Genomic DNA, 26,403 nt, shown 5'->3' with positions numbered 1-26,403 from the left:
GAGGTCAAGACTTTAGTTTTTGGATCTCTCCGATTCCTCATAGTGTTCAACAGACGTAAACCCCAAGTGACTCAGAGAATAGAGCTAGGCCTCCCCGGCAACGGCGCCAGAAAATAGTCTTGATAACCCACAAGTATAGGGGATCGCAACAGTTTTCGAGGGTAGAGTATTCAACCCAAATTTGATGATTCGGCACAAGGAGAATCGAAAGAATATTTTCGAGTATTAATAGTTGAGTTGTCAATTCAACCACACCTGAGAGACTTAGTATCTGCAGCAAAGTATCAGTAGCAGAGTGGTGTGATAGCAACACTAGAAACAGTAACAGTAGCAGCAGCGACATCAATAGCGGTAATAGTAGGAGTAGTGACAGCAGTAGTGACAGAGTAATAGTAGCAGCAGTGACAGTAGTAGCGGCAAAGTAACGTAGCAAGGACAAGTAGGAAAAGACTCGTAGGCATTGCATCGATGATGGATAATTATGCCGGATGACATTCATCATGCAACAGTTATAACATCGGGAGATATGTAACTAGCTCCAGTTCATCAATGTAATGTAGGCATGTATTCCGTATGTAGTCATACGTGCTTAGGGAAAAGAACTTGCATGACATCTATGGTCCTAATGGAAACTACGGGAAATTAAGGTTCTCCTTTTAATAGAGAACCGGAACAAAGCATAGCACTTAGTGAATACATGAACTTATATTATGGTCATCTCCGGGAGTGGTTCCGGCTATTGTCACTCCAGGGTTGCCGGGTCATAACACATAGTAGGTGACTACAACTTGCAAGATAGGATCAAGAACATACATATATTGATGAGAACATAATAGGTTCAGATCTGAAATCATGGCACTCGGGCCCTAGTGACAAGCATTAAGCATGGCAAAGTAGTAGCAACATCAATCTCAGAACATAGTGGATACTAGGGATCAATCCCCATCAAAACTAACTCGATTACATGATAGATCTCATCCAACCCATCACCGTCTAGCAAGCCTACGATGAGATTACTCACGAACAGTGAAGAGCATCATGGAATTGGCGATGAAGGAAGGTTGGTGATGACGATGGCGACGATCTCCCCTCTCCGGAGGCTAGAACGGACTCCAGATGTGCCCTCCAGAGGAAGAATAGGTGGTGGCGGCGCCTCCGTATCGTAAAACGCGATGAACTCTTCTCCTTGATTTGTTTTCCGGATGAAAGGGACTAAATAGAGCTGGAGTTGGAGGCGGCGAAGCCCTGAGGGCCCCACAAGCCTGCTAGGTGCGGCCAAGGGGGCCGCGCCTTGTGGGCTTGTGGGCTCCTCGCTCCACTCCTCCGGTTGATTCTTGCGCCAGTATTTTTCATATATTCCAGAAAAAATCCTGGTGAATTTCCAGGTCATTCCAAGGACTTTTATTTTTGCGCAAAAACAATACCATGGCAATTCTGCTGAAAACAACGTTAGTCCGGGTTAGTTCCATTCAAATCATGCAAATTAGAGTCCAAAGCAAGGGCAAAAGAGTTTGGAAAAGTAGACACGACGAAGACGTATCAGGTGTCACCACCGCTTGTTCACAATCCCGTTCCTAGAGTCCATCGACGTACATTGGCCCCAACTACTGAAGATTAGCCACACCATGGCATCTGTCGTGACAAAACAACGACAGTTGGCGCCCATAGTGGGCCCATGCGCTGCGTCGGCCGAAGAGACACTTCGGGTGGGACCCCTCGCTACCCCATCTCAGCGCATCGCGCCCGGGCTACTTTGCACCCTCGTGGCATCCACTCCTGCGGATGAGGGTGCGTCGCATGGTGCCGGCCCCGTTTGCCTTCTAGGCGGCACCATCATCCTGCTCGATGTGCTGCAGAGTAATGGCAACCCGGTCAACATCAGCTCCCTCTATGAACTCTTCGACCAACTGTGCATCAGCGATCCGCCCACCTCCGACGAGTATCCTGACGAGATACTTACCATGGCCGACCTGCTACTGTCCGGTAGCGGCGTGTCCCACAGCGACATCAGTGATCTTTGCGACCGCTTCGCAGAGGTGCACATCAACACCACACCCACTTCTGATGAGTACCCCAACGTGGTGCTCGACGTCTTCGACCCACTACCTGCCCTCGACAGCAGTGCTTCAAGTGGTGCCAGCCATCTTCACCTCTGCGTGGAGGTGTTGGTCATCGACTCCACCTCTAGCTCGAGGCGTGCCAAGGACGAGGCACTAGCGACCGCGACCGTGGCTTGCGTCGGCTCGTCCGTCCCTCTGCGTGCCACTTTGGAGGGACTACAAAGCACCATCACGCCATCTAAGAACCCGGCCGCTGCTACGGCCGAGCTTGAGGCAGCCCGTAAGAAGCTACTTGTAGAGGCTACCGCCCTCGCCGCCACGTAGAGCCGGAAGGAGTCCATGCAGTGCGAGTATAACATTGTCTACACCTCACCCCGGCTGGCACCGAGCCCAGCCAACGTGGTGAGGTGCGTCAGCACGGTCGTGCTATCGCCGACATTCTCGGTGGGAACTTCCCCACCTACAACACGCCAGTGGCCAACCTAAAGGCCGTTTGTGCCGCCATGGATGACGTGTCCAACTTGGAGGGAAAGGAGCACAAGCTGCAGGAGCAGCGCGTCCCGTGAGCTCATCGACAGTGCCACACCCACCAAGTCCAGTTCGAGCTGGTCCAGAGTGGATTCGTGTCCCCCCACGTTCGTGGTAACGGCAGGGCTCGGGCAACACAGCAGGCATCCACCCCTCGTGGCTCCGGCCTCCGCACCAGCCAGGGCCAGGATGAGCATCCGTGATGCCTTGATGATCAGCAGACGATCACCAGCACGCGAAATGACTGGCATGATACAGGCGAGCTCTGTATGGAAGGGTGCGTCCTGCCTCCACATCATATGGCACGCCTAGACGGACTTCGAAGAGGCAATCATGCGCAACTTCACTCGCACCTACAAGCATTCGGGTCGTCCCCGCGAACTGGCCATGTGCGTCCAAGGCCCGGACGAATCCCTGTGCGACTACCTCTCGTGCTGGACTGAGCTGCACAACTCCTGCGAAGGAGTGCACGAGGTCTAGGCGGTTGAGTACTTCTCCGAGGGTTGCCATGATGGCACACTCCTCAAGCAGATGCTTATGTGCTCCGATCCGGCCTCTCTCGCGGACCTCGTGATCAAGGCACACAAGTACGTCACCACCGACTCTGCCATGCGTGTCAAGGTCAATGCAACCGGCAAGGACGTGTGAGCTGTCCTGCCGCCCAGAAGCCGACCGGCGACATCTGGCCCCGGCAGAATAATGACCCCAACGACAAGCGCAAGTAAGACCAGCCGGACCCACGCTACAACAGTCGGTTAGTGGAGACCATAGAAGAAGAGAAGCCAGCCCGCCAGGGGAGAGCCCAACAACAGCATGTCCGCTAGTCCACCTGGCTGCCCAAGCTCACCTTCGAGCAAATGCTCGACGTGCCATGCAATATGCAGAGCCATGCAAAACCATCCACGCACACCCTCCGCCAGTGCAGCTTCTCCCAACAGTTGGCTCGTGGCGAGGGCCTTCCGTTTCCTCCCCCTCTGGGTCAGAGGCCTACACCTCTGATGCCTCCGACAATGCTATTTGCTCCTTCGAACGATGGTCGGATCCTAGACCGCTTCCCCGAGAAGGACGGGGTGCACGTCATCTTCACTAGCGAGGATGACAAATAACACACCGAGCGCAAGCGCCGACACGAGGTGGACGCCACAGTACCCTCCGTCCCTTAGTACATGCATTGGTTTGAGAAGCCCGTCACGTGGATCCAGGAGGACCACCCGGCTGTGATGCCGAACCCGGGCGGCTACGCCCTCATCCTTGATCTCACCATCGCGTTCGAGAAGCTCACCTGCCGTTTCTCGCGGGTGCTAGTTGACAGCGGTAGTAGCATCAACATTCTCTACCGTGACACCCTGAAGGAGACACATTGCAGCCGACCCGGACTGTCTTCCACGGCATTGTGTCGGGGCAGTCTTGCTCCCCCAATAGCAAGATCCAGCTCGACGTCCTCTTCGGTACCAAGAACCACCTCCGGTGTGAGCCGAGGTGATTCGAGGTGGTGGACCTGAGCACCCCAAACCCCGCGCTCCTTGGCCGTCGGACTTTAGCCCAGTACATGGCGATCCCCCACTATTCCTATCTAAAGATGAAGATACCGAGACCCAAGGGCATCATCACCATCAACAGGGACTACAAAGAAGTCCATCGAGTGCGCCCAAGCCAGCAGCCAGCTTGCCGTGTCCCTGGTCATCACTGAGGAGAGGCGCCAGCTCGACCGACTCGTGTGCCAGGTCGCGGTGCAGCCGACCGTGTCGGCTCCGCCTCGCTAGTCGCATAACGAGGCAGCCTTCACGCCATCCAAGGACACTAATAAGGTTCCTCTTGACCCAGCTCAACCCCGAGAAGTGCGTGTTTGGCATCACAGCCGACCAAGTCCTTGGTTTTTTCATTTCCGCCTGCGGAATCGAAGCCAACCGGAAGAACACCAAGTCCATTGAGCGCATGTGCAAGCCGACCAAGCTGTGCGACATCTAGAAGTTCACCGGCTGCCATGCCTCCCTCAGCCAGTTCGTCAGCTGGTTGAGGGAGAAGGCCTTGCACCTCTACCAGCTCATGAAGAAGACAAAACTCTTCGAGCTGACCGACCTGGCAGATGAAGCCTTCCGTGCGCGTGCTCTCCATTGCGCCCATCATTGCCATGCCAAAGGAGAAGGAGCCCATCCTCACCTACATCACGGATACCACCCTCGTGGTGAGGGTCGTCCTGGTTGTGGAGCGGCCGGAGAAGGGCAGAGCGCTGCCGCTGCAGCATGCCGTCTACTACCTCAGCGAGGTCATCTCCAACTCCAAGCAGAATTACCCCCACTACAAGAAGATGTGCTACAGCGTGTACCTCGTTGCCACGAAGCTGAAGGAGTACTTCCAGGAGCACACCATCACTATGGTGATCACAACTCCACTTTTAGAGATCATGGGTAACTCACACGCCACCGGCCGGATCGCCAAGTGGGCCATCGCATGGTTGACCATGACATTTGATACGAGCCCTGCACGGCCATCAAGTCCCAGACACTGGATGACTTCCTCGTCGACTGGGTTGGGACACAATATGTGCCGCCTCCCATGAGGCAACACACTGGCGCATGCACTTCAACGGCTCGAAGATGCGCACTGGTCTGGGGGCCGGCATCGTGCGCTACTCCCCCAAGGGGGACCAACTCAGGTATGCGCTGCAAATACATTTCTCCACCTCCAATAACATGGCCGAGTACGAGGCGCTCGTCCGTGACCTACGACTCGCCTGAGAACTCGGCATCCGCCGCACCCACTGCATCGACGAGTCGAACCTCATGGTGCAGCAAGTCTCGGGCGAATGGGACACCCGTGATGCAAACATGGTGAGATAGTGGTTCCTCATGCAACACCTCTCCAGCTCCTCCTACGGCTATGAGTTCCATTATGTCCCACAGGCGGACAACCAAGCTACTGACACGCTGGCCAAGATCAGCTCCACCAAGCAAGCCATCCCAGCCAGGTTCTCCCTCGAATGGCTACTCAAGGCATCGATCAAGCCGTCTCCCGAGTCAGAGTACATTTTTGTCCGAACGTACCACACCATCACCCTCTCCGGCTCGGGGACTCCCTCGGCGACACCCGGCTCCAGCTCGACCAAGGCTAATTCCTCCGTCGAACTCCCCAACTCAAGGACTCCGTCGCTGACTCCTAGCATGACCGACAATGACTTTGACACCGTCCTCAGCATGGGAGAAGCACTGCCGACTAGCCCCGACCCTAGGGCTATTGACCTGAACCACGTACCAACCGGGTCCGTCCATGCACCGGTTCTAGCAGCAGTCTCCATGCCATCCTAGGCTCAGACATTCGTTGCCTTCCTCGCGCACGGCGAACTCCCGCTTGACAAGGCCGAGGCGCAAGAAGTGCAACGCAAGGATCTTGCCTAGGCCATCATCAACCACGAGCTCATCAAGCGCAACACGACGACCATATTCCAATGCTGCATGGCGGTGGCCAGAGGGTACAAGATCCTGATGGACATCCACCAGGGCGAGTGCGGCCACCACGCTGCCACGAGGTCCCTGGTGGCCAAGTTGTTCCGCCATGGCTTCTACTAGCTAACGGCACTAGATGACGCCAAGGCCGTGGTGGACAATTGTGAAGGATGCCAGCGCTTCACCAACCAAAGACATCTCCCCGCGGTGACACTGCAAACCATCCCCATTTCGTGAGCCTTCGTCGTGTGGGGGCTCTACATGATGGGGCCCTTCAAGATGGCGTGAGGTGGCATGACGCATCTCTGGTGGCTGTCAACAAATCGACCAAATGGATCGAGGCAAGACCAATCAAGAAGTTGAACTCACATTCATCAAGGACATCACCGTCCGCTACGATGTTCCTCACAACGTCATGACTGACAACGAGACCAACTTTGCCAAAGGCCCCTTGGCCCGCCCAGGGCATCCGACTCGACCTCACGTCGGTGGCCCATCCTCAGTCAAACGGACATGCGGAGCAGGCCAACAGCCTAATTGTGGCCAGCATCAAGCCCATGATCGTTGAGATGCTAGTGCGCTCATCCGGTTGCTCAATCAACGAGCTGTAGGCCATGCTCTAGAGCTTTGAGACCACACCCAATCGGTCGACTGGCTGCTCGTCGTTCTTCCTTGTCTACAGGACCGAGGCGGTCATCCCCACAGACATCAAGTTTGAATCACCTCGCTTGACGCACTACACACACGTGGAAAGCCAAGGAAGCAAGGGAAGACGGTGTCGACCTGCTTGAGAAAGCACACTTGCTCGCCTTGAGCCAGATGTCCATTTACCAATAGAACCTATGGCACTACCACACTAAGAGGATTTGACCTCTCTCTTTTCGCGCAGGTGACCTAGTGTTCTGGCTGGTCTAGCCGACGGCCGGCCAGCACAAGCTGGCTTCTCCATGGGAAGGGCTCTTCATCATCAGCAAGGCGGTGAACAACAACGTGTACTAGTTCATAGATGCCAAGAAGTCCCAGAAGCGCAAGAGATATGCCTCCGGCAAGGAAACGGAGTGCCCATGGAACGTGGCGCTCTTCCGCCCGTTTTATGGCTGAACCAATGTATGTATGTATTCCCCCTACCTTTCGGGCTCTATGAATGCACCAGGTACCCCGAGCTAGACTCGGGGGATACCTTTTTGATATCTATCTCGAGCAGCCTTTTTTCTTTCTTTCCTGGCCCTCGGGTCTTGCTCCCCGGACCCGGGGTCTAGCCCGTCGATTCGGGCTAAGCCCTCCTAAAAGAGGCCAAGTAGTGTATGAAATGCCAAAACCCACTCTTCGCTCCAGCTACAGACAGGCTCTTGGCTATCCCACTCGCAAGAGCCGGAATTCAAAAGCACTTGCACGCAAAAAGCACCTAAGGGAGGACAGCCAGCTCTGGTTCCCCAGTTCCTCTCTAGTCAGCCCCTGTCGCGCTTGTCCTAGCTCAAGTCTCTAGATACCAAGTACTGCGCTGCTTTGCCTGAAGGACGAGGGCCCGTCCCAATGACATACCGGCTCCCGACTGTCCCACTAGCGGGACCAACGTCGGGACCCCGACTTACTAGTCGACATCGCCGAATGAATGTGCTCAGTGATCCCACACATGAATGCTCACTGAACACATATATACTGGATATTAACAGTCTTACATCCAACATACCGATTAATACATCAAATGACCATCATGGGCAAGTGCACTTAGGTAGGGCCTATAAGGACAAATCACATCGATACATCTACTAGCGGAAATCTTGGGGCCAAGCGAGTGCCCATGCCATCAGCCTACACCAGGGGGATTCTGACTGGGAAGCGTCCTAGTTCACAAGTCCATCTCCGATGACGAATTCTTCTCCAAACTCCGGTCCTTCCATGTCTGGTCCATGACATAACAAGTGGCAAGCCAGTGAGTACTTTGAATGTACTCGCAAACAACCCATGATATTGATAATGCAGTTGGTATAGTAAGAGTAATATGCAACATTGGTGGAAAGCAACTTGATTGTAATAAACATGATCATAGATGGATGTGCAACATAAGCTAGATGGTATTTAGAAGAACAGGCTACATATATCAACATATTTGTTATGGGTTGAACACTTCTGGTTTGCCCAGTATGCCAAGTCACCAAACTTGGTCATATCATGTCTTACTTAGATGACTCCTTGAACACACACACACACACACACTTGGTTTATGCGGAAACGACTGGGCGTAGTTTAAGCAGCACCACCTAACCGTCCTTGACCATGGAGATGGCTATTCAAATAGTTTTACACTCTGTAGAGGTTGTACGTTGTACCAACGAGATCCGGGAAACTTCCGTGTCATCAATGAGTCGCGGTATATATCATACCCGAGGTAAGTACCCGATCAATGCCTTTCCCCTTACGATACTAGACAAAGACTTACACTCGACTGGTACCCAACCCACATGATGTACGTCTTACGAGCACCAACTCTGGACAGTATCATCCATGCGGGGACCAATGGGGTGCCCGAAACACGTAAAAACGGCATAGTCGACCTACCTGGTACGACCCTGTCACGCGAGTGACAACTTATCACTCCCGCCACTAGTAATGCGGCTCTTTGCTAGCACGGACCAAAGTAATCAACAACGCCCCGTCCCATAAAGGGGTATCGTGGTCGCACATGTATGGTTCGGATGGTCGAAACATCATAAATCTAATGTTGTTTCCGAAACCACTCACACCAAAATATAACCGGTGCACCACTTCTTCACAAGTGGCCACCTAACTCATCATCACCCTCGAGCATTAGTGGCACCCGACGGGGTTTTCATAAAACCTTAGATATTTACCATCATCATGCTCATGCTTCTACTATGTGTAGCACTACTGTCTACTTGTCAACATAATATTAGCGTGACCATCATAGGTGTTAGGATCATGCTCAAATGCAAGTGCTCCGGAGGAGCCATCGGAAACATCATATCGATGATTTGCCGAATACTCATGATCATATGCAACGGGAATAATTGCTCTACATAGCATGCAAATAATATTTTGCTCAAACATGGTCAAAGAGCTGCTTGCCTTGATCAACTAAGTATCCGGGGTCTTCGGGGTCTTCGAGTCCAACTCCTTCGTCAAACGTGGAAGCTATCGTCGTAATAATAATAATAAAATAAGTAGCTCACTAAAAAACAGAACATAAACTCACTTTAAAAATGTTAACCTATTCTGATAAATCTATTTTATAGTTTTACAAATATTTGTCTCTGGTTTTTGTGAAAAGATTATTTTTAAAATCAATTTAACACGAGCTAAAGTATTCAAAATAAGCCTTTTAAATATAACTGTACAGAAAAGTTGTCATAAAAATTTGTTTGATAGCTACTCATTTTTAGAAGAATTGTGGTGGAAAAATAATTAAATTTAATTAAAAAACAAACTCTACAAAAATCTTTTAAGACAGAAATAAAGCAAAAATGATAAAAGGGCTCACCCTTGGCCTAGCTCGGCCTGTGGCTAGGCCGGCCCAGCTGGCCAGCCAGCGAGCCAGCTCAGGCGCGTGTGCCGTCAGGGTCAAAACTGACGCGTGGGCCCGTGCGGTCAGCGGCTAAGAGAGGAGAGAGGGATAGAGATGAGCCACTGACAGGTGGGGCACACCTGTCGGGGTCGTCTTCCTCCTCTGAACAGAGGGGAGGGGAGGCATGCCGGTGCGACACCGACACCCTCATGCCCCAACGATGGCATGAATGGAACCAACACGTCGCCACCTACCTGCTAATGGTCGAAGGGACGACGTTGAGGCCCTGGGTCACCGGCGATGAGGTGGTAGCAGCGGAGCCGATTCGGGAGGTTGATGAAGAGGGTGCTATGGGCGGAGGTGGATGAAGAGGGTGCTACGGGTAGGGATTAGCTTGGGGAAAAGCTGGGTAAGCTCCCTGAGCTCACTACGGTCACGGAGGAGGTGAGAGGAGCGCGAGAGCTGGCCCGTAGCCCGAGATCGATAGTGCTCCGAAGTGGCAGGGCCTCAGTCGATCTCGAGCACTGGAGCTTGCTGTGATCGAATGGGGTGACTAGGGGCTCCATTTAGGCTCTGGAGGAGTGGGGTGAGGGTGCGGAGCGAGGGGAAGGCCTATTTATAAGCCCTCGACAGTGCACCGAGCGGGAAGCACCGGTGGTTTCACCATGGCTCACAAGAGAGGCAGGGAGAGCTCGGGGTCGAAACCACGGTATTGCGATCGTGGTTTAGGACCCCTGTGACTCACGGAGAGGGAGAGAGAGCGAGGAGCATGCGTGCATGCATGACCGCGTTCTTCTGGACGAATCTGGCGCGCACGGTCACGCGGCGCTTCGGTCAACAGAGCAGGGGAGGAGGGGCCCTGAGGCTTCCCTGATGTAGGAGGGTTGTCGGGGACGTGGAGAGGCATCGAGGGGAGGTTTGAACCGGTCGGGGCTAGCCACCTTTGTCTCGGGTGCACCCTGTAGCACGCCTAGAGCATAGTTTTTGGATGCCACGACATGATGGCGCGCTCTGGGTGCTTTGGCCATGTTTGGTGTGTCCTGGGGTTGGGTTAGATTATCCCTAGCCCTTTGAGGTCAAAGTGAGTGATTAAAGAGATAATGCCAGACTTGAGCTAGAAACTAAAATGGACATTTTGGCTCTTCTGCTAGGAACCAGAGAGGGGCCATTCATCTGCAGTTGAGGAGTGGTGCTGGGTGCTTGGGATATGAGTTTGGAGGAAAGTGCATGGGTGTAGAGTGGGGTAAGTGTTGTTTTACTAAGCTGGCAGAAGGTGTTCGATAGGTGTTTGGGGCAGCTACACTTCACCATTGGTGATGAGAGTTAACATGATTAAGTTTGCTGCAGAAATAAGATGCTCCACCAATATTGAGCTTGATTGGACAAGTTTGGCAATGCAAACTTGAAATCACCCACAAATGGGCAGTTCTATCCATTCCAAAGGGAGTGTGGGTAAATTAATCCCTACAAATCCAATTTCTGGCAAAGACTCCTCATTGGGGTGTTGAGTGTTGGAAATATGCCCTCGAGGCAATAATAAAATGGTTATTATCATATTTCCTTGTTCATGATAATCGTCTATTGTTCATGCTATAATTGTATTAACAGGAAACGGTAATACATGTGTGAATAAATAGATCACAATGTGTCCCTAGCAAACCTCTAGTTGGCTAGCTCGTTGATCAATAGATGATCATAGTTTCCTGATCATGGACATTGGATGTCATTGATAACGGGATCACATCATTGGGAGAATGATGTGATGGACAAGACCCATCCCTAAGCATAGCACTAGATCGTATTGTTTGTATGCTAAAGCTTTTATAATGTCAAGTGTCTTTTCCTTCGACCATGAGATTGTGCAACTCCCGGACACCATAGCAGAGCTTTGGGTGTATCAAACGTCATAACGTAACTGGGTGACTATAAAGGTGCACTCCGGGTATCCCCGAAAGTGTCTGTTGGGTTGGTACGAATCGAGATCGGGATTTGTCACTCCGTGTGACGGAGAGGTATCTCTAGGGCCACTCGGTAGAACATCATCATGAGCTCAATGTGACTAAGAAGTTAGTCACAGGATGACGTGATACAGAACGAGCAAATAGACTTACCGCTAACGAGATTGAACAAGGTATGGGTATACCGACGATCGAATCTCGGGCAAGTTCAATACCGACAGACAAAGGGAATTGTATGCGCGATTGATTGAATCCTTGACATCGTGGTTCATCCGATGAGATCATCGTGGAACATGTAGGAGCCACCATGGGTATCCAGATCCCACTAATGGTTATTGGCACGAGAGTGTCTCGGTAATGTCTGCATGCCTCCCGAACTCATAGGGTCTACACACTTAAGGTTCGATGATGCTAGGGTTATAGGGAATTGCTATACGAGGTTACTGAAGGTTGTTCAGAGTGCTGGATGAGATCCTGGACGTCACGAGGAGCTCCGGAATGGTCCGGAGGTAAAGATTGATATATAGGATGGATGGGTTTGGACAACAAAAATGTTTCAAGCACCACCGGCAAAGTGCCGGGACCACCGGAAGGGTTCCGGAGGCCCACCGGGAGGGGACACGAGCCCTAGGAGGCTACATGGGCCAAGTGTGAGAGGGAACCAGCCCTTGGGTGGGCTAGTGCGCCCCTGACACCCAGCCCAAGGCCCCTAGAGAGGGAAAAGGGGGGGGGAACCCTAAGTCTGGTGGGCCTAAGGCCCACCAGGGGTGCTCCACCCCCCTCTCCCCTTCTTGGCCGCCACCCCCTCTCCCATCTAGGGTTGCCGCCCCCCTTTAGGGTGGGAAACCCTAAAGGGGGCGCCACCCTCCCTTCCCCCTATATATAGCGGGGGTTTTTGGCCTTTGAGAACACGGTTTTCCATCTCTGTGAGTGCAACCCTGTCTCTCTTCTTCCTCCTCTCCCACGGTGCTTGGCGAAGCCCTGTTGGGAGACCTCGTCTCTCCATCGACACCGCGTCGTCGTGCTGCCGGAGATCTTCCCCAACCTCTCCCTCCTCCTTGCTGGATCAAGGTGCGGGAGACGTAACCGGGCTGCACGTGTGTTGAACGCGGAGGTGTCGTGATTTGGCACTAGATCGGAATCACACCGCGATCTGAATCGCCGCGAGTACGACTCCATCAACCGTGTTCTAGCAAGCTTTCGCTTAGCTATCTTCAAAGGTATAAATATCCAGTCACCTCTCTCTCGTTGCTGGTCTCTCCATAGTAAGATCTGAATATGGCGTAGGAAAATTTTGAATTTATGCTACGTTACCCAACACTGGCATCCGAGCCAGGTTTTCTATGCGTAGATTCCATGCACGAGTAGAACACAAAAGGTTGTGGGCGCTAATTTGTCAATTGCTTGCCGCTACTAGTCTTATTCTTTTCCGGTGGTACTGTGGGATGAAGCAACCCAGACCGACATTACATGTACGCTTACTCGACACAGGTTCCACCGGCCGAGATGCACACCGTGCATAAGAGGTGGCTAGTGGGTGTCTGTCTCTCCCACTCTAGTCAGATTGGATTTGATGAAAAGGGTCCTTATGAAGGGTAAATAGCTTTGGCATATCATCGTTGTGGCTGTCACGTAGGTAAGAAGGCGTTCTTGCTAGAAACCCAAATCAGCCGCGTAAAACTTGCAACAACAATTAGAGGACGTCTAACTTGTTTTTGAAGGGTTTGACATGTGATATGATATGGCCAAAGTTGTGATGTTACATGTGTGATGTATGAGACGATCATGTTATTGTAATAGGGTTCATGACTTGCGTGTCGATGAGTATGACAACCGATAGGAGCCATAGGAGTTGTCTTAATTTATTGTATGAGATGCAGCGTCATGTGTTTACTACTATTACTTCATTGCTAACGGTTAGCTATAGTAGTAGTGGTAGTAGTAGTTGGCGTGACGACTTGACGGAGACACGATGATGGAGATCATGGTGTCACGTCGGTGACAATGGTGATCATACGATGCCTCAAGATGGAGATCGAAGGAGCAAAGATGATAATGGCCATATCATGTCACTATATGATTGCATGTGATGTTTATCATGTTTTTCATCTTATTGCTTAGAACGACGGTATCATAATAAGATGATCCCTCATAAAATTTCGAGAATGTATTACCCTAAGTGTGCACCGTTGCGAAGGATCGTTGTCTCGAAGCACCACGTGATGATCGGGAGTGATAGATTCTAACGTTCGCATACAACGGGTGTAAGCCAGGTTTACATACAGGAAACACTTAGGTTGACTCAACGAGCTTAGCAGGTACAAACATGACCTTGAATACAAGATACAGAAAGGTCGAACATGAGTCCTGTGGTTGAATACGATCAGCATGAAGTTTCTCACCATGACGACTAGTCCGTCTCACGTGATGACCGGACACGGGTTAGTCGACATGGATCATGTATCACTTAGATGACTAGAGGGATGTCGATTTAAGTGGGAGTTCGTGCTTAATTTGATTAAATGAACTTAATTGTCATGAACTTAGTCTAATAGTTGTCTTTATAAATATTTTAGATGGCCAACGTCAACCTCAATTTCAACGCATTCCTAGAAAAAACAAGCTGAAAGATGATGGTAGCAACTATGCGGTCTGGGTCCGCAACTTGAAGCTCATCCTCGAAGCAGCTAAAAATGCTTATGTCCTTGATGTGCCGCTAGGTGACCCTGCTGCTCCCACAGCAGCCCAGGACATTCTGAATGTCTGGCAAACGCGGAGTGATGACTACTCTCTGGTTAGGTGTGGCATGTTATACAGTTTGGAAACGGGGCTCCAAAGGCGTTTTGAGCAAGATGGTGCATATAAGATGTTCCAAGAGCTGAAACTAGTTTTTCAAGCTCATGCCCGTGTCGAGAGATATGAAGTCTCTGACAAGTTCTTTAGTTGTAAGATGGAGGAGAATAGTTCTGTCAGTGAGCATATACTCAAAATGTCTAGGTTACACGATCGTTTGACTTCACATGGAGTTGAACTTCCGGATGACGCTATAATTGAAAGAATCCTCCAGTCTCTGCCACCAAGCTACAAGGGTTTTGTGCTGAACTACAACATGCAAGGGATGGAAAAGACCATTCCCGAGTTGTACTCGATGCTGAAATAAGCAGAAGTAGAAATCAAGAAAGAGCATCAAGTGTTGATGGTCAATAAGACCACCAGTTTTAAGAAGGGCAAGGGTAAGAAGAACTTCAAGAAAGACGGCAAAGCCGTTGCCGCGCTCGGTAAGCTAGATACCGGGAAGAAGAAAAAGAATCAACCCAAGCCTGAGACTGAGTGCTTCTATTTTAAGGGAAAAGGTCACTGGAAGCGGAACTGCCCCAAGTACTTGGCGGACAAGAAGGCCGACAATGTTAAAGGTATATATGATATATATGTTATTGATGTGTACCTTACCAACGCTTGTAGTAGCGCCTGGGTATTTGATACCGGTGTTGTTGCTCACAGTTGCAACTCAAAGAAGGAACTGCGGAATAACCGGAGACTGGCCATGGACGAGGTGACGATGCGCGTCGGGAATGGCCCCAAGGTCGATGTGATCGCCGTCGGCACGCTGCCTCTACATCTTCCTTCGGGATTAGTTTTAAACCTTAATATTTGTTATTTAGTACCAGCTTTGAGCATGAATATTGTATCAGGGTCTTTCTTAATGCGAGACGGCTACTCATTTAAGTCAGACAATAATGGTTGTTCTATTTATATGAGTGATATGTTTTATGGTCATGCTCCGCTGGTGAATGGTTTATTCTTCATGAATATCGATCGTGATGTTACACATATTCATAGTGTGAGTACAAAAAGATGTAAAGTTGATAATGATAGTCGCACATACTTGTGGCACTTCCGCCTTGGTCATATCGGTGTTAAGCACATGAAGATGCTCCATACTGATGGACTATTAGAGTCTCTTGACTTTGAATCATTTGACACATGCGAATCGTGCCTCATGTGCAAGATGACTAAGACTCCATTCTCAGGAATAATGGAGATAGAAACCGACTTATTGGAAATAATACATACTGATGTGTGTGGTCCAATGAACGTTGAAGCTAGCGGTGCTATCGTTATGTTCTCACTCTCACCGACGACTTGAGTAGGTATGGGTATATCTACTTGATGAAGCAATAATCTGAGACGTTTGAAAAGTTCAAGGAATTTCAGACTGAGGTTGACAATCAACGTGATAGAAAAATAAACTCTCTACGATCTGATCATGGAGGAGAATACTTGAGTCACGAGTTTGACACACACACCTAAGGAAATGTGAAATTGTTTCACAACTGATGCCGCCGGGCACACCGCAACGTAACGGAGTGTCTGAACGTCGTAATCGAACTTTATTGGATATGGTACGATCTATGATGTCTCTTATCGACTTATCGCTATCATTCTGGGGATACGCATTGGAAACTGCAGCATTCACTTTAAATAGGGCACCGTCTAAATCCGTTGAGACGACACCGTATGAACTATGGTTTGGCAAGAAACCTAAGCTGTCGTTTCTAAAAGTTTGGGGCTGCGATGCTTATGTCAAGAAACTTCAACGAGAAAAGCTCGAACCCAAAGCGGAGAAATGTGTATTCATAGGATACCATAAGGAAACTATTGGGTATACCTTCTATCTTAGATCCGAAGGTAAAACCTTTGTTTCCAAGAACGGATCCTTTCTAGAGAATGAGTTTCTCTTGAAAGAAGTAAGTGGGAGGAAAGTAGAACTTGATGAGGTAATTACACACCTTCTCGAACCGGAGAGTAGCGCAGCGCGGGAAATTGTTCCTGTGGCGCCTACGCCAACTGAAGAGGAAGTTAATGATGATGATCATGAAGCTTCGGATCAAGTTGCTACTGAACCGCGAAGGTCCACAAGGGTACGCTCCGCACCGGAGTGGTTCGGCAACCCTGTGATGGAAATCATGTTGTTAGACAACTTTTAAAGCATATATCTCCATATGTGGTTTTGGTAATTGATGACAATTCCTATGGGCAAATGGTTGCCTTAAGTTATATTTATAGGATTTGTCCATAGGCACTTCTTGAAGTCCATCTGTTGGGTTCAAGGAGTTTGTATGATGACCAAGATGTTATTCCAGGTATTATCCAAAGAATGGTCATAGAGACACTAGGTTGATCAAGATCTCAGACAAAGAGTAAATCAAGATGATCAACACACAAAGCGTATAAGATGTACCGAGAGGGATCAAGTGATCCCATGGTATGGTAAGCATTGTCCATTACGTGTTTGTTTACTAACCCATGGTCTTTGTGAGACTCCTATGTGGGGGTTAGGTGTGCGTCCATTGGGCTTGCGTCAAAAGGAAGATCTCATACAACCCATGAAGGATGACGCCAAGTGGTGATCGTCATCAAGATTGTGGTGTGCAAGTTCAAGTGAATCAGCACGAATATATCATTGAAACTATTGTCAATGATCATGTGTTGATAAGGACAAGCTCATGTGCTAACAAGGACAAGATCAAGATAAGCATTCCTGAGCACTACATGCTTGATTCTTGTGGATGTTCACATGGTGGACAAATTAAGATGAATACATAAGCTAGGATTTCCGCATTGTGTATGGGAGAGCTACTTGAAGACTTCATCATGTCTTGCTTTCAACTTGAGCCAAGAAGGAACAACAACATCAAGCTCAAGTGAAAGGGCTAACTCAAAGGTATCAGTTCCTTTGACGTTAGTGGTGCGGAGTGATGATCAGCGAATAAAAGTATACACTCAAGTATGGATCATCAGTACCCTTTCATGATTCTTGAGTCCTTAGGGATCCCGCACTATTAAGAGGGGATCACAGGTTTTGCGATGAACTTGCTCAAACTACATCTCCACTGTTCTGCTCAAACCACATCTCCATTGCTCTGCTGTTATCTGAAAACAGAACTAGTGCCTCGGACATCCGGCTTCCTCCGGACGTCCGAGGGCCGGACGACCGACTGCTTCGGAAATCCGGAATCCTATACCAGAGAAATCAGAGCCATATAACTCGGACTTCCGGCTCCCTCCAGACATCCGAGGCCCGGACGTACGACCAGCTTCGGAAATCCGGAACTATGCACGAGAGAAACTTGAGCCATATAACTCGGACTTCCAGCTCCCTCCGGACGTCCGAGGGCCGGACGTCCGACCAGCTTAGGAAATCCGGAGCTTTGCATCAGAGAAACTTGAGCCATATAACTCGGACTTCCGGCTCCCTCCGGACGTCCGAGGGCCGGACGTCCGTCCCCTTTCGGAAATCCGGAACCTTGCACCAGTGAAGCTTGAGTCGAATAACTCGGACTTCCGGCCTTCTCCGGACGTCCGGTCCCTGTTCAACTCCACAGTGGTTCCAGATATATCTACAGCCCTCGGACGTCCGACCCCTGTTGGACGTCCGACCCCTTGTGGACGCCCGGACTTCCGGAACCTGTCGGACGTCCGGACGCTGTGTGACTTAAAGTGTCCCCAACGGTTGTTTTTCTCTCCCCACTATAAATACCCCCTCCCACTTAGTGAGAGGGCAGTCCAACACATCCTTATCCTCATAAGAACACATTTCTACCTCACACACATTTGCTCACACCAAATCTTAGATCCCAAGAGCATTTGTGAGCCCCTTTGAGAGTTGTTCCAATCAAAAGATAGATCGTCTCCCTCTCCTCCTCTGAACCAAAGCTATTTGAGATTTGAGCAAGTTTTGAGCATTCCCCGTGATCTTGTTACTCTTGGAGGTTGGAGACTCCTAGGCGATAGGAGTTCTTCGGAGAAGAATCAATTCGTGTGATTTCCCCCGGAAAAGTTTGTGAGGGTTTGACCCACCTCAAAGGCTTACCATTAGTGGTTGAGAAACGCCTTCGTGGTGTTATCTCAAAGGGAGAATAGGGTGAGCCTTCGTGGCGTTGGTGTGCCTTCCTGGTAACATCCACCTCTCTAACGGTGACTAGCTTCCCTCTAAGGAAGTGAACATCGGGATACATCTTCGTCTCAGTGACCTTGGTTATCCTTAACCCTAACTCCTTACTTGTGGTTTACTTGTGTTACTTGAGCATACATACATTGCATATTGTTTGTGCTCATTATATTGTGTTGGCTATTTCTTGTACAAGATTAATCACTCAAGCATACCCTCTATATCCACACGTTCACACTTGCAGCTTTTGATATATCGTGTGATATAGTGTGATCCAGTATCTTGTGTCGTTCACCTACTTGTCGTGTGATATAGGTCAAGTAAGTTTGTGTAACTTACTTGTGCTCGTTAGTAACTATATTGTGTCCATCTTGGTCGATCGTGTTGTTGATACACGTTGCAGTGCCTAGTGCATTTAGGATTTGTGCTTGACAAGTACCCTCTTAGTTTATTTCCGCATTAGGTTCAAGCCAAATCCAAAGAAGTTTTTAAATACCCTATTCACCCCCCTCTAGGCGTCATCGAGGTCTTTTCAACAACGGTGAACCTTCGAACTATGAAGAAGCAATGGCGGGCCCGGATTCCAACAAATGCCTTGAGGCTATAAAATCCAAGATAGGATCCATGTATGAGAACAAAGTATGGGCTTTGGTGGATTTGCCCGTTGATCGGCAAGCCATAGAAAATAAATGGATCTTTAAGAAGAAGAGTGATGCAAACGGTAATGTGACCGTTTACAAAGCTCGACTTGTCGCAAAAGGTTTTCGACAAATTCAAGGAGTTGACTTCGATGAGACTTTCTCTCCAGTAGCAATTGAAGTCAATCCGAGTCATGTTAGCAATTGCCGCTTTTCATGATTATGAAATTTGTTAAATGGACGTCAAAACAGCGTTCCTTAACGGGTATCTTAAGGAAGAGTTGTATATGATACAACCAGAAGGTTTTGTCGACCCTAAGAGTGCTAAAAAGGTATCCAAGCTCCAACGCTCCATCTATGGGTTGGTGCAAGCATCTCGGAGTTCGAACATTCGCTTTAATGAGGAGATTAAAGCGTTTGGGTTCATACAAGTTTATGGAGAAGCCTGTATGTACAAGAAAGTGAGTGGGAGCTCTGTAGCTTTCCTCATACTATATGTGGATGACATATTATTGATGGGGAATAATATAGAGTTGATGGAGAACATAAAGGCCTATTTGAACAAGAGTTTTTCAATGAAGGACCTTGGAGAAGCTGCATACACATTAGGAATCAAGATCTATAGAGATAGATCGAGACGCCTCATAGGTCTTTTGCAATGTACATACCTTGACAAGATATTGAAGAAGTTCAATATGCAAAACTCAATGAAGGGGTTCTTGCCAGTTTTGCAAGGTATCAGATTGAGTAAGACTTAGTCACCGACCACGATAGCAGATAGAGAGAATATGAGTACTGTCCCCTACGCTTTAGCCGTAGGCTCTCTAATGTATGCCATGCTACGTACCAGACCTGATATAGACCTTGCCATAAGTTTGGTAGGGAGGTACCAAAGTGATCCCGGTATGGAACACTGGACAGCGGTCAAGAATATCCTTAAGTAACTGAAGAGTACTAAGGAGATGTCTCTCGTTTATGGAGGTGACGAAGAGCTTGTTGTAAAGGGTTACGTCGATGCTAGCTTCGACACAGATCCGGATGACTCTAAGTCATAGACCGGATACGTGTATGTTTTGAATGGCGGGGCAGTGAGCTGGTGCAGCAGCAAGCAAGAAGTCGAGGCAGCATCTACATGTGAAGCGGAGTACATAGCTGCTTCAAAAGCGGCTCATGAAGGGATTTGGATGAAGGAGCTCATCACCGACCTTGGAGTGGTTCCAAGCGCGTCGGGTCCGATGACACTCTTCTATGACAACACTGGGGCTATTGTCATAGCCGGGGAGCCCAGGTTTCACCCGAAGATCAAGCATATCAAACGCCGCTACAACTCCATCCAGGACCATGTCCAGAGTGGAGTAATAGATATTTGTAAAGTGCACATGGATCAGAATATTGCAGATCCGTTGACTAAACCTCTTCCTCGAGCAAAACATGATCAACACCACAATGCTATCAGTGTTCGATATATCACAATGTAACTAGATTATTGACTCTAGTGCAAGTGCGAGACTGTCGGAAATATGCCCTAGAGGCAATAATAAAATGGTTATCATCATATTTCCTTGTTCATGATAATCGTCTATTTTTCATGCTATAATTGTATTAATAGGAAACAGTAATACATGTGTGAATAAATAGATCACAATGTGTCCCTAGCAAGCATCTAGTTGGCTAGCTCGTTGATCAATAGATGATCATAGTTTCCTGATCATGGACATTGGATGTCATTGACAATGGGATCACATCATTGGGAGAATGATGTGATGGACAAGACCCATTCCTAAGCATAACACTAGATCGTATTGTTCGTATGCTAAAGCTTTTCTAACATCAAGTGTCTTTTCCTTCGACCGTGAGATTGTGCAACTCCCGGACACCGTAGGAGTGCTTTGGGTGTATCAAACGTCACAACGTAACGAGGTGACTATAAAGGTGCACTACGGGTATCTCCGAAAGTCTCTGTTGGGTTGGTAAGAATCGAGATCGGGATTTATCACTCCGTGTGATGGAGAGGTATCTCTGAGCCCACTCGGTAGAACATCATCATGAGCTCAATGTGACTAAGGAGTTAGTCAAAGGATGAAGTGATACGAAATGAGTAAAGAGACTTACCGGTAACAAGATTTAACAAGGTATGGGTATACCGACGATCGAATCTCGGGCAAGTTCAATAACGACAGACAAAGGGAATTGTATACGAGATTGATTGAATCCTTGACATCGTGGTTCATTCGATGAGATCATCGTGGAACATGTGGGAGCCACCATGGGTATCCAGATCCTGCTGATGGTTATTGGCTGGAGAGTGTCTCGGTCATGTCTGCATGCCTCCCGAACCCGTAGGGTCTACACACTTAAGGTTTGATGACGCTAGGGTTATAGGGAATTGCTATACAAGGTCACCGAAGGTTGTCCGGATTCCCGGATGAGATCCCGGACGTCACGAGGAGCTCCGGAATGGTTTGGAGGTAAAGATTGATATATATATGATGGATGGGTTTGGACGCCGGAAATGTTTCGGGCACCACCGACAAAGTGGCGGGACCACCGGAAGGGTTCCGAAGGCCCACCGGGAGGAGCCACCAGCCCCAGGAGGCTACATGGGCCATGTGTGAGAGGGAACCATCCCCTGGGTGGGCGGGTGCGCCCCCCACACCCAGCCCAAGGCGCCTAGAGAGGGAAAAGGGAGGGGGACCCTAAGTCTGGTGGGCCTAAGGACCACCAGGGGTGCGCCACCCCCCTCTCCCCTTCTTGGCCGCCACCCCCTCTCCCATCTAGGGCTGCCGCCCCCCTTTAGGGTGGGAAACCCTAAAGGGGCGCCACCCTCCCTTCCCCCTACATATAGCGGGGGTTTTTGGCCTTTGAGAACACGTTTTTCCATCTCTCTCGGCGCAGCCCTGTCTCTCTTCTTCCTACTCTCCCACGGTGCTTGGCGAAGCCCTGCCGGGAGACCTCGTCTCTCCATCGACACCACATCGTCGTGTTGCCGGAGATCTTCCCCAACCTCTCCCTCCTCCTTGCTGGATCAAGGTGCGGGAGACGTCACCGGGCTGCACGTGTGTTGAACGCGGAGGTGCCGTGATTCAGCACTAGATCGGAATCACACCGCGATCTGAATCGCCGCGAGTACGAATCCATCAACCGCGTTCTAGCAACGCTTCCGCTTAGCGATCTTCAAAGGTATGAAGATCCACTCACCCCTCTCTCATTGCTGGTCTCTCCATAGTAAGATCTAAATATGGCGTAGAAAATTTTGAATTTATGCTACGTTACCCAACATTGAGCAGTCCTGCAAAGTTTCAAGCCATTTGAACAAACTTTGCTATGTAGAGTTGCTTCAACTTGATTCTGGACAGAGAGGGTTTTAGGATTATTTGGTGAACCAAACCAACTTGGAATGAGGTGAAACTTGACATGACCACCAAATATATCTTGGGGAGAATGCTGGAAAGTTTTGGGTTTCAAGGTCATAATAGACATAATAGGTTTTCAAGGATTTTCTCAAATATTTTGAACATGAATAGGGGTTGAAAATCTGATGTATGGAAAATATATGTCCTCTAAGTATCACCAAATTTTCTCAGATTTTTCTTAGGCAGAAAAGTAATTTTTCATACAGAAATATCATTTATGGCCTCAGAAATGGACATGCAAATAAAATAGGAAAATATTTTATAAAAAAATTATTTTATGATATTGGAGAGTTAAAATAGTTCTAAAACCATATTACCATCTTTGGGTAATGGCACTCCCTTGAAATCAGGGACTTGTAGTGCAAACCCAAAACAAGGTTTTGAAATAGTCAAAAATGAGAAAAAGGGTTTTAGAAAAAGTTCATGTTATAAAAGCTGTTTTTGGGGTCACTCAATCAATCATGCAGACATACAATGACAATCATGGCACTCATAGCAGTTTTTTTAAAAAGTTTTAATAATTTCAGATTTTGAAACTACAATTGAAGTGAGGTAAAAACAGGGTATGACAACCAAAGCCGGAGGAGGAATGGCACAGGAAAAATACAAGGGTACAAAAGAAAGAGGCGAGTCAGCACACAAAGGTTGTTCAAGCAAAATGCATCCATATATTACAATAAAGCAACGAGCCCACAGCTGCGAAGTTTGGTACAAACGAGTTTACACCCCGAGTGGGTGAGTACTGGTTCTAACTAAAGCAGGAAAAAGAGGATGGCTCAAGATGGTGTGGGCGCTGTCTACTCTGACCATGGCAACAGTGTCCGCCTCCTCAGCATCGGCATATTTGTCGGCACTAGAGCCGGTCTCCTCACTGTCCGTCTCGCCGAAGCTGTCCTCCGGTTTGCCGAGGGGCAGCGCATAGTCATTTTCCGGTAACGACGCGTTGTCAGCGGCCCGCTCCAGGACATACATGTCCCACGCGGCGTACGACGCGAGGTCGCTTGCCCGAGCCTCTCAGGGCTTGGTAGTCGTCGTCTTCGTGCTTGCTCGGCGAGCGGTCAACAACCCAAGTCCAGGCCTGGATGCTAGGACATGACAAAGCTAAGTGCCATCTTTGCTCTGGCTCGCATAACCGAAGCCCTCCATGCATTCATGCGTGTCGGACCGGCCTACAGCCACCTGGCCAGCCGTCTCATGGTCTCGGGTCGCACCGCGCCTGGCCAGAGGGTCCGGACCAGGCTCAGGCTGGCTTTCTAGAGCCGGTGGATGATAATCACCACCTGGTTCATACGGGCGCGAGCGCCGATCCCAACTTTTTCCACATTCTAGCCGGCAATCGGCCCAATACTGACCACCTCAGCATGCTCCACCTCTTGGGTGGCCTCCACAGGCGTGTCCGCCAGCTCCTCGGTCTGGGAAAGACCCCTAGAGGAAGAATTAGGAAGGAAGTAAGGGCGGGTGGCCAAAGCCCCCAAAGACCAAGGTAAACACAAAGAAGAAAAGGAACTCACGGAAGAGGAGCCGGTCGAGCTCGTGTGCCACCTCCCACATGCCCTGCTCCTGCACGGACTAGGCGTAGGCTCACTTCTCGTAACCCAGCCTCGATGCACGCACCTCCTTGAGGGTACTCTCCAACACTGCTTCCTTGTCCGCCAGCGCATGGCGATGGGCTCGGTCAAGGTGATCCAGCTCCCCTTCGTGGGCCGTATTGAGCGCCCGCGTCTCCTCCAGCCGGCGGGCCGCCTCCTCACGCAGTCGGCCACACTACACCGACAGATAGTCGCGCTGCTATCCGGTTGTCGCCAGTAGGCACCGAAGGTTCTCTGACTCTAGGGTCGAGCTTGCACAAGGAAATGTTCACAATTCGTTTCAGAGAAGAAAAGGCTAGAAGCACAAATGGAAACTTATCATGTGTCCGCTGCAGGTCCGCCTCCTAGGTGGTCAGCCGGCCCTTGGTCTCCCGATTCATGGCCAGAAGCTTGTTGTAGGCAATCACACGCGGTCGTAATGACCTTGCAGATGATAAAGTGATGAAAAACACCGCTTAAAGACTCGACCCGAGTGCCTCGCAACCGGACCGAGTCTCGAGGGTTACACCGAGTGGGTGCGCTAGCGTGCCCTCACTCTAATGCGACAAAGGGAAAGGTGCTGTCTAGGGCGCTAAGGCGCCCCCATTAGAAAGCAACGAAGAACAAAAAAGCAAAATCAAGTCTTAGTACTTCCCACCATAAATTGCTCCAGGTGAGTCAACCGGCCCAACACCCTCTATGCATCTAGCTTCTCCTACGCCTGGTAGTCAGCGAACTCGGAATGGACCGCATGCACCACTGTCGCAGCACGCTGATGGTACTCCCGCTGGTGGCATCGCTCGCCATCGCCCACGACTCCTGTGGCTAGGTTCGTGAGCCGACTCTGGCTCCGCTCGGAGTCGACCACGCCGGCACCACCACAAGGGTCCCAGGGCCAGACGGCGGTACTCCGCTTGATGCCCCGGCTCTGTGCCCTCACGGCTTTGGCAAGGAGTCGGTCGGAGGAACTTCTAACGGTTACAGTATTGCGAAGTCGGGCCACTTCCACCATCACCGGCTCCGTCCCTCTCGGCCTCGTCGTCGCCTCCCCCCGCGTTAGGGACCTCCGCACGGTCGCCCTCGGGCCTCAAGGGCCCCTCCGCGTCTGGCACTTCCACGGATGGGGAGCACCCCCGAGTCGCGGCATGGGCGTTGACTTCAACCCGCCCTCCCCCACACGATGACAATGTGTATGGGGCATTCCCCCATGGTTTCTAGTCGTCCGCACCTTCGGCACGGTCTACCGCGGTCTCGGACCTGCTCGTCATGTCCTCACACCAACGATGCTGCTCCTCTGATTACGCCCGCTCGGCAATCTCTTGCTCCCGCCATGCGGCGCGTTCCCACTCCTCCGTGGCACTCGGGCCTCCTCCTGACGGATCGCCTGCGCCGCCAATGGATCCCCCGCCATGTCTGCTGCTCCTAGGGCGCACGGGGCCCTGCACAACGGAAGGCGCATGATGAGACAGAAGCAAGGGAGGCAAGAATGAAACCTAAAGGATCAACAAAAGACGGCCCACCCGACGGTCGTAGGGATCGCACGCCGTGGCGCCAGCCCCCGCGGGGCAACGTGTGCTTTCTTCCCGCCTCCTCCATGGCAGCCGTCCGACTGCGTCTTGGCCGCTCGCTTGGCTGCCGGCTTAGGAGCAGTCGGCAGTTTCCCTTGCGTGCACTCGACCGCCCTCAACTCCTCGGGAACCGACTGAGGGCCCATCCGCTGGGTTCGCCACCTCGCCTCAGGAGTATCCTCCTCCATGGCCTCCGTGCCCAATACTTGATGGAAACAGCTAAGTATGAAGGTCTCTCCCTGCTCTGTCTCGCCTAGCCCACTACTCGATGGAAACAGCTAAGTACTCACTCGATGGTGAGGGGAGCACAAAACATAGTAGTTTACCCAGGTTCGGGCCGCTTCGAAGCGTAAAACCCTACTCGTGCTTTGGTGGATTTCCTCTCAAGGAGGTTGATGAACGAACAAGTACAGTGATCTCGAGCCTCTCGAGGCTAAGCGGCTAGGTGTGTTGCTCTAGGGTTTCGATGATCCGATCCCCTTGCCAAGTATCCTACCCTCTCTATTTATAGTAGAGGCCTTGGTCCTCTTCCCTTATCGCCTCGGCATTAAGGAACCCCACAGTGACCAATTTTAAAGGGGAACAGGAGAACATGCTCCCCTGCCCAAAGGTGGTCTTTCTCTGAAAGTACCTGTCCGCGTTGCACAGACGGGCCCGTGGGTGACGATCGCCCTACTAGCGGGCGGCGGCGGCTTTGTTGCACCAGAAGGGAAACCTTTGGAAGACGCCTTTGGAAAACCTATATGCTCCCA

This window comes from Hordeum vulgare, chromosome 3H, assembly GCF_904849725.1.
Source record: "Hordeum vulgare subsp. vulgare chromosome 3H, MorexV3_pseudomolecules_assembly, whole genome shotgun sequence".
Classification (NCBI taxonomy): domain Eukaryota; kingdom Viridiplantae; phylum Streptophyta; class Magnoliopsida; order Poales; family Poaceae; genus Hordeum; species Hordeum vulgare.
Note: the sequence above shows the minus strand (reverse complement) of the source record.